Source organism: Galeopterus variegatus, unplaced genomic scaffold (genome assembly GCF_000696425.1).
Source record: "Galeopterus variegatus unplaced genomic scaffold, G_variegatus-3.0.2 Scaffold12733, whole genome shotgun sequence".
In the NCBI taxonomy this organism is placed as follows: domain Eukaryota; kingdom Metazoa; phylum Chordata; class Mammalia; order Dermoptera; family Cynocephalidae; genus Galeopterus; species Galeopterus variegatus.
Window position 1 is genome coordinate 26771 of NW_007738844.1, and position 8012 is coordinate 34782.

Here is an 8012-nt window from a genome sequence, read left to right on the forward strand (position 1 = left end):
TGTGGGAAGTAGGTAACATGAGAGATTTCAAGTCCTGCAGGGAGTTCGGGGCAGGTCAGGAGACTGGGAAAAAAACAGATGGAGCAGCTTCAATTCGGCGCATATTAAGTAAAAATGTATCAGGCACTATGTTAGGGGTAAAATAAGACAAATTTTTTCTCGATCCTCAGAGTCAACAGAAGTTTCATCTCTGCTATCTCAGAATCACAATCAGTATAACGCTTACCTGTATGTAATAACTCAGAAGGTCCATCAAAACACCTGGGCTTGCATTTTCCAGAAGCTTCTTATCTTCAAGACTATGTGCCCTTTCTGCATAGGTGCAAACAAATAAAAACAACTGAAAGAAATGAGGAAGATGGTTTGGCCTGTTGTCTTTCAAATGCCTACCTCAGAAAAGACACTACAAGTTCAAGCTGATTTTTCTATTGCTCCATAGGGGGACTGAGTTAACAGCAATTTTTAACTTAACGAATGCCAGTTGTGAGCCCATTTAAAACACATAAGCCAGGGCCGGCCCGGTGGCGCACTGCTATAGTGCGCCGCTTGGGAAGCGCGGCGGCGCTCCCACCGAGGGTTCGGATCCCACATACAGACCGGTTCCCGCTCACTGGCTGAGCGAGGCGCGGGGGCAACGCCGAAGGCTGCGATCCCGTTGCCGGTCCCGGCCCGGTATGGGGGCGACACTGAGGGTTGCGATCCATTGCCGGACACGGAAAAAGACAAAAAAAAAAAAAAAAAAAAAAAAAAAAAAAAAAACCACATAAGCCAGACCAAGTTATTCTATTAGGCAGTAGATCACAGCAAACCCCATCCTAGCCTGTATTAGTGTCATGCACCATAACCCAGATGCCTGAGAAGACCAATTTAATTAACATTCCACACTGAACTCTTGATTTCTTCCGCCATCCCTCCTCCAAAACCTTTCTCCCCAAGCCTTCTCCACCTCAGAATATGGCAACCCCATCAACTCAGCCACTGGCTCAACTCAGAGACTTGTGAGTCATCTTTAATACACCTGCTCTCTAACTTTCAGATCCAGACAATGACCATGTCCTGTCAATTCTACCTCGAACATATCTTTTTTTTTTAAAGATGACTGGTAAGGGGATCTTAACCCTTGGCTTGGTGTTGTCAGCACCACGACCACGCTCAGCCAGTGAGTGAATCGGCCATCCCTATATGGGATCCGAACCCATGGTCTTGGTGTTACCAGCACCGCACTCTCCCGAGTGAGCCACGGGCCGGCCTGCTCCAACATATCTTGAAACCATCTACTGCTCTTTCCCCAAGCATCACCCTAATCCATATTGTCTTTCTCCCCCATCTAGACAATTACAATAGCTTCCTAACTGATCTGCTTACTACCATTCTTACCTCTGTAGAATTCCCCAGAGAGACCAGATAGGTCTCTTGTTTTCAGACTACTTAGCTACTTAGCTTTTCCTTTATAGCACTTATCATAATTTATTTAAATATCAATAGATAGATAGATTTACATGTATTTGTTTATTGGCTGTTTCTGTCAGAATTTAAGCTCCATGAAGACAAAGACCATGTCTGATCTCTCTTACTGGGGTATTTCTGGTGCCTAACACAGTACCTGGCATATAGTAGACATCAATAAAACTTGCTGAGAGAATGAACGAATGCTTTGTAGAATCCCTGCATGACAGAGTCCTTTTGTCCACAACAGACAGTTATACTTCAGAGTCCATTCTCCTAAAAGTCTTTTTTCCCTCAAAGCCACATAAACCAACTCCTCAAAGAGAATGTGCTTATTCCCCCAAGCTGATTGTATGACGACCCTTCACCAGAGCCTTTTAGGTGGAAGGCAGAGTCAGAGCTCTGATAGAGCCTGACTGGAGAGAGAGAATCTAAACTGAGCCTACTTCTTTCTAATGTTTTAGAAAGATATGAAGAAAAAACAAACAAAATCTTAGAATTAGAACCTTTGAGGTATTCCTGCCCTCTGGTGGCAAAATCTTAATCTGCAGGAAACCCAGAACTTTTCCCTCTGCCTTCTGTATGTCCCAATTTTCCTGAAATTTTACAATGATTTTAACCTTAGTGTGAGTCTCTTTTGATCCATCATGCTGTCTATTCTGGAAATTTATATTCTTCAGCTCTGGAAAATTTTCTCGAATTATTTATTTTTCTCCCAACTATTTTTTCTGTTTTTTCTTGTTGGAATACCTACTACAGTCATGTGTTCTGCGAAATACATCATTAGGCAATTGTGTCATTGAGTGAACAGCGTAGAGTGTACTTATGCAAATCCAGATGGTACAGCCCTCTACACACCTCGGCTATGGTATAACCTATTGCTCCTACATGAGTAATGCATTGCGCTGTGACGTTACAACGGCTTCCCTGTAAAAGTAAAGTTACACCAGTGATGAGACTGAAATAGTAAAGTCTTGTAAATGTAAACAGTAAGCTGTGTGGGTACAGATGGTTTCAGTTCTCAGAAGTCTCATCTTATTTTCCTTCTCATGTTAACTTTTTCATTTATACTATAGTATTTTCAATTTCTAAGAATCTCTTCTCTCCGAATATTTCTTTTTAAAGTTTCCTTTCTTTGGGGGGAGGGGAAATGTAATATCTTTTTTTAGTGATGAAAATAGATAGTAGGGTTTGTTCTTTTTTTTTTTTTTTAAAGATGACCAGTAAGGGGATCTTAACCCTTGACTTGGTGTTGTCAGCACCACGCTCTCCCAAGTGAGCCATGGGCCGGCCCTGATATTAGGCTTTTTAAATATGTTTTCCTGCCAGCTTCACTGCCTTTATTACCTTTGAGTTCCATTCATTCATTTTGTCTTTCATGCAGGAGGCTTTCTTTGATTGTTTGAAGGTGATCCTGGGCTGTCCATTTAAGAGCAATGTCTAATCAACAGGCATGAAAGTATCAGTTAAACAAGAGGAATAAGCTCTAAAGATCTACTGTACAACATTGTTCCTATAGGCAACAAAAATGTATTGTACACTCAAAAATTTGTTAAGAAGATAGACCTCATGTTAAATGTTCTTACCACAATAAAATAAATTTTTCTTAAAAAAAAAAAGGACAATGAGACCAATAGCAGGAGTGGGACAGGGTAGAAAGTGGGGCTGATCAGTGTAGGATGATCTTATTAAGCTTGGAGTGTTTTCCCTCCTCTTGGGCTGAAAATCTTTCCCAAAGAGGAATTTTTCAATTGCCTGAGAGTTGAAATGGGAATGTGGTAAGACTAATTGCCACCATTCTCAGAGCTGAGTTGGAGAAGAGAGTTGGGAAGTCACTGTGAAGAGGAATTTTTCAATTGCCTGAGAGTTGAAATGGGAATGCGGTAAGACTAATTGCCACCATTCTCAGAGCTGAGTTGGAGAAGAGAGTTGGGAAGTCACTGTCTAATACTGACTTCCACTAATTCCCATTTTCACTACAGTATCCCTGACCTCAGCTATGTCTTTTTTGTTTTTGTTTTTGTCTCAGTTTCTTTCTCCCTATCAGAGATATCCAGTATCTCCAACACCTAAGCTGCTCTGGGGTTCCGGGAATTGGCTTGCTCTGAGCTTCCCTTGCCTAATAGTTTAGTGGGTTACCATTTGCTAAGTCAGTGTCCACTTTTCCATTTGCTTTACCACTTCCAAAATGTGGTCACTGTCATCTTTTCATACAGTTTCTTTGTCTTTGTGGGCCTATACATTTTGAACACATTGTCATTTTAGAGGACTTTGGATAGACAACAGAGATAAGTGAATGTGCCAATTCAACCATACTTAACTAAGATCAACTTCTAATTTTGTGATTTAAAATGCATTTTAATTAAGGCAAGAGTGAGTACATAATTGGATATGATATTGGAGAGATTACAACTTGGGAATCTCATGCAAATGAGATAGGAAAAGAGATAATTCGTTTTAGCTTTTAAATAATCGGTCTGCGGGAATCTTCATGGAAGAGGTAAAATCTTTCAATAATTGGACCTGAAGACTTTATTTCTTTTCTTTTTCTTTTATTCTTTGTTTCTTTGTTTCTTTCAAGAGAGCAGGGCAAACCAAAGAGAAGTTGAGGTAGCCTGCGAAAATCTTGACCTCGATCCAGACTGCAAAAAGAAGCTACCATCAAGATTTAGGTAGTTAGATGTTTGGGGAAAGGCAGTGAAAGAGGAGATAATGTAGGAAACTTTGGTATCAGCTGTAAGGATAAAATTAAAGGAAGAAAAGACAATACTAAAAAAACCCCTGAAAATTCCACAGGGAGAAACTACAAATACCTGGCAAAGATGATACTAATAGGGATAGAAGGAGAGCATTGGTGGATATTTACATGGTATGATTTTGCATTTTTTTAAAGTAATGAATCAGAATTGGTAAATAAATAAGAATTTACTGAATACCTATAATATGAGTGGAGAGAACACTGTACTAGATGTGATAAGGAAGAGAACAAAGAATTACGTTCAGGATGCTGTTGCTATTCTTGGATAATTAATATTTGGGGATATTATTGGGTAACTTATGATTTGAGAACAATCACAAAGTGATGCAACCAATAAAAAGCTTAGAAGATTAATTAAGAATGGAAGAACAACATGAACAATCCGGGGGGGAAAATGAAGAAAACACTTCCATTTACTATAACATCCAAAAGAATAAAATATCTAGGAATAAATTTAACAAAGGAGGTGAAAGATTTGTACACTAAAAACTGTAAAACATTGCTGAAAGAAGTTAGAGAAGACTAAATAAATGGAAAGACATCCCACGTTTATGTATTGGAAGATTTAATATTGTTAAGATGGTAGTGCTACCCAAAGCTATCTACATATTCAGTGCAATTCCTATCAATTCCAATGTTCTTTTTTTTTTTTTTCCGGAAATGGAAAAGCTAATCCTCTCAAATTCACATGGAATTGCAAGGGGCCCCGATTATCCAAAACAATATTGAAAATAAAAAAAGAAAAGAACAAAGTTGGAGGATTCACTTTCCAATTTCAAAACTTACTACGTAGTTACAATAATCAAAACAGTGTGTGGACTGCCATAAGGATAGAGATATAGACCAATGGAATAGAAATGAGAGTCCACAAATAAATTCATACACCTACGAACAATTGATTTTCACCAAGTGTGCAAAACCATTCAATGGGGAAAAGATGGTCTCTTCAACAAATGGTTCTGGGAAGACCAAATATCCAAATCCAATAGAGTGAAGTTGGAATCCTACTTTCACGCCATATACAAAAATTACTTTACAATAAATTTTTTTAAAACCTAAATCTAAGAGCTAAAACTATTAAATTCTTAGAAGAAAGTATCAGGGTAAATTTTCTTCACTTTGAGAAGAGAAAGAATAGGTGAATTGGACTTCATCAAAATTAAAACCCTTTGTGGATCAGGACGTTATTAAGAAAGTGAAAAGACAACCTACAGAATGGGATAAAATATTTGAATATATGATAAAGTTCTAGTATCCAGAATATACAAAGAACTCCTACAGCTCAACACCAAACAGACAAACAACCCAATTTAAAAATGGGCAAAGGACTTGAACAGACATTATCTCCAAAGAAGATATATCAATGGCCAACAACCACATGAAAAGTTGCTCAACATCATTACTTATTAGGGAAATGTAAATCAAAACCTCAATGGGTTAACACTTAGAACCTACTAGGATTGCTATGATAAAAAACAAAAACAAAGCAAACAGGGAAAACAAGTGTTGTTGAGGGTCTAGAGAAATTGGGACTCTTGTACATTGCTGATGGGATATAAAATGGTGCAGCCATTGTTGAAAACAGTTTGGTGGTTCCTCAAAAAATTAAACATGGAATTACCATATGGCCCAGCAATTACACTCCTAGGTATATACCCCAACAAACTGACAACAGATACTTAAATAAATACATGTACATGCATGTTTATAGCAGCACAATTCACAATAGCCAAAAGGTGGAAACAACCCAAATGTCCATCAATGGATGAATGAATAAACAAAATGTGGTATATACATACTGCAACATGGAGGGACCTTGAATTATGCTAAGAGACACAAATCGCACATTGGTTTCATTTATACGAAATATCCAGGGTAGGTAAATCCATAAAGATAGAAGGCAGATTGGTAGTTGCCAGTGGCTGGGGGGGATGCAGAATGAGGAGTGACTGTTTAATGGGTACAGTTTTCTTTGGGGGTGATAAAAATGTTTTGGAACTAGATAGAGGTGATGGTTGTACAACATTGTGAATGTTCTAAATGCCACTGAATTGTGCACTTTAAAATGGCTAATGTTATGTTATAAATTTCATCTCAATTAGAAAAAATACAACAAATCAGATGCTGAATGACTCATAAAAAAGTCTTAGAAGTAAAAAAATAGAGAAAAACATAGGGAAACAAATCCAAATACAAAGCAAAAACAAAACAGAGAGGTATAAAACTGAGAACTTCACACTTGAAACGATGACAGACATGGACACTCTTAGCTCAAAAAAAAAGGATAGAGTACACATAATCACAAAAAAGCAAATCAAAGAACTTTCTATGGGCAGAGCTCTGGGAATACTAGTTGAATAGGTGAGACAAGTGACTTATTTTAAGTTTCACTATGATACTAAAGGGCAGTAAACCTAGATGGAATCGAGATGGGAAGACCCTGCTTTTGTGAGAACCTAGAGAGTTGAAAGAGAGATCTCAAATTGGTTTGAAAGTGAAGACAGCAGAGACAGGAAAAGAAAAACCATCACCCTAAGGATCAGGACCTACAGATAAGATATTAAATAAGAGATAGGAAGCAAGACAGTAAATACCTAACAGAGACATTAATGCTTTAAAACCTACTCCAACAAGTAATTTAGGAGGTCACCTGGGTTATACTACAAGTATATCCAGAACTTCCTTCATGCTATAGTAAAGTTTACTTGTGCATTCAAACTTTCTGATGTGAACTACAGTAGACACATAAGAAAATCTGAGGACTCATGGAACAGTAATCTAATGTATTAATTCTCAGAAAATTGTGTTGAAAAGTTAACCTAGTGAGTATATAAAAGTATGCATACAAATGTTCATTGCAGCATTAATTACCTTAGCAAAAGAAAAAAAAGAATCAAAGTAAATGTCTACCAATAGGGTAATGGATAGTTTATGGTATAGCCATAAAATGAAATATCATGAAGGCATTAGAAAAGAGGAGGCAGATTTTATATATTGGCTTAGAAAGAGGTCCAAAACATAACTAAATGAGAGAAAATCATACTGTGGAACAATATGTTTAGAAGAGTTTACATTTTGTAAAACCAAAACAGGAAGTCCTAAGGAACAAAATTCTATAAATGTATATTTGTTTGTGCTAGCCTAGAAAAAAATCTGGAAGACCACACACTCAACTGTTAACAGTGGTTGCTTCAGATAGTAAAGTTTGAGAGAGCACGCTTAAGTTAATACAACTCTCTGTTAGTCTGTGCTCTGTTGCTTGTAACAGAATATCCAAAACTAACTAACTAACTTCCTTCCTTCCTTTCTTCCTTCCTTCCTTCCTGTTGAGAGAGCACGCTTAAGTTAATACAACTCTCTGTTAGTCTGTGCTCTGTTGCTTGCAACAGAATATCCAAAACTAACTAACTAACTTCCTTCCTTCCTTTCTTCCTTCCTTCCTTCCTTCCTTCCTTCCTTCCTTCCTTCCTTCCTTCCTTCCCTCCTTACTTCTTTCCTTCCTTTTCTTTCTTTTGGGTTGAGGGATACCCATTGGTATTTGCCTACTGTCAGTTTCAACAGCACCCTGCTGGGTGTCTTCCCAGTGAGTACCAACAGCACTTCTTTCTTTTGGGTTGAGGGATACCCATTGGTACTTGCCTACTGTCAGTTTCAACAGCACCCTGCTGGGTGTCTTCCCAGTGAGTACCAACAGCACCTATGGGGGTCTTCCCATTGAGTTCTATCAGCCCGCTTGTGAGCTGCTTCCCAGAGTCTCAGTGGTAGCCCAGGGAGTCTTCCTAGTCAGTTTCATCAGCACCCCAACTCA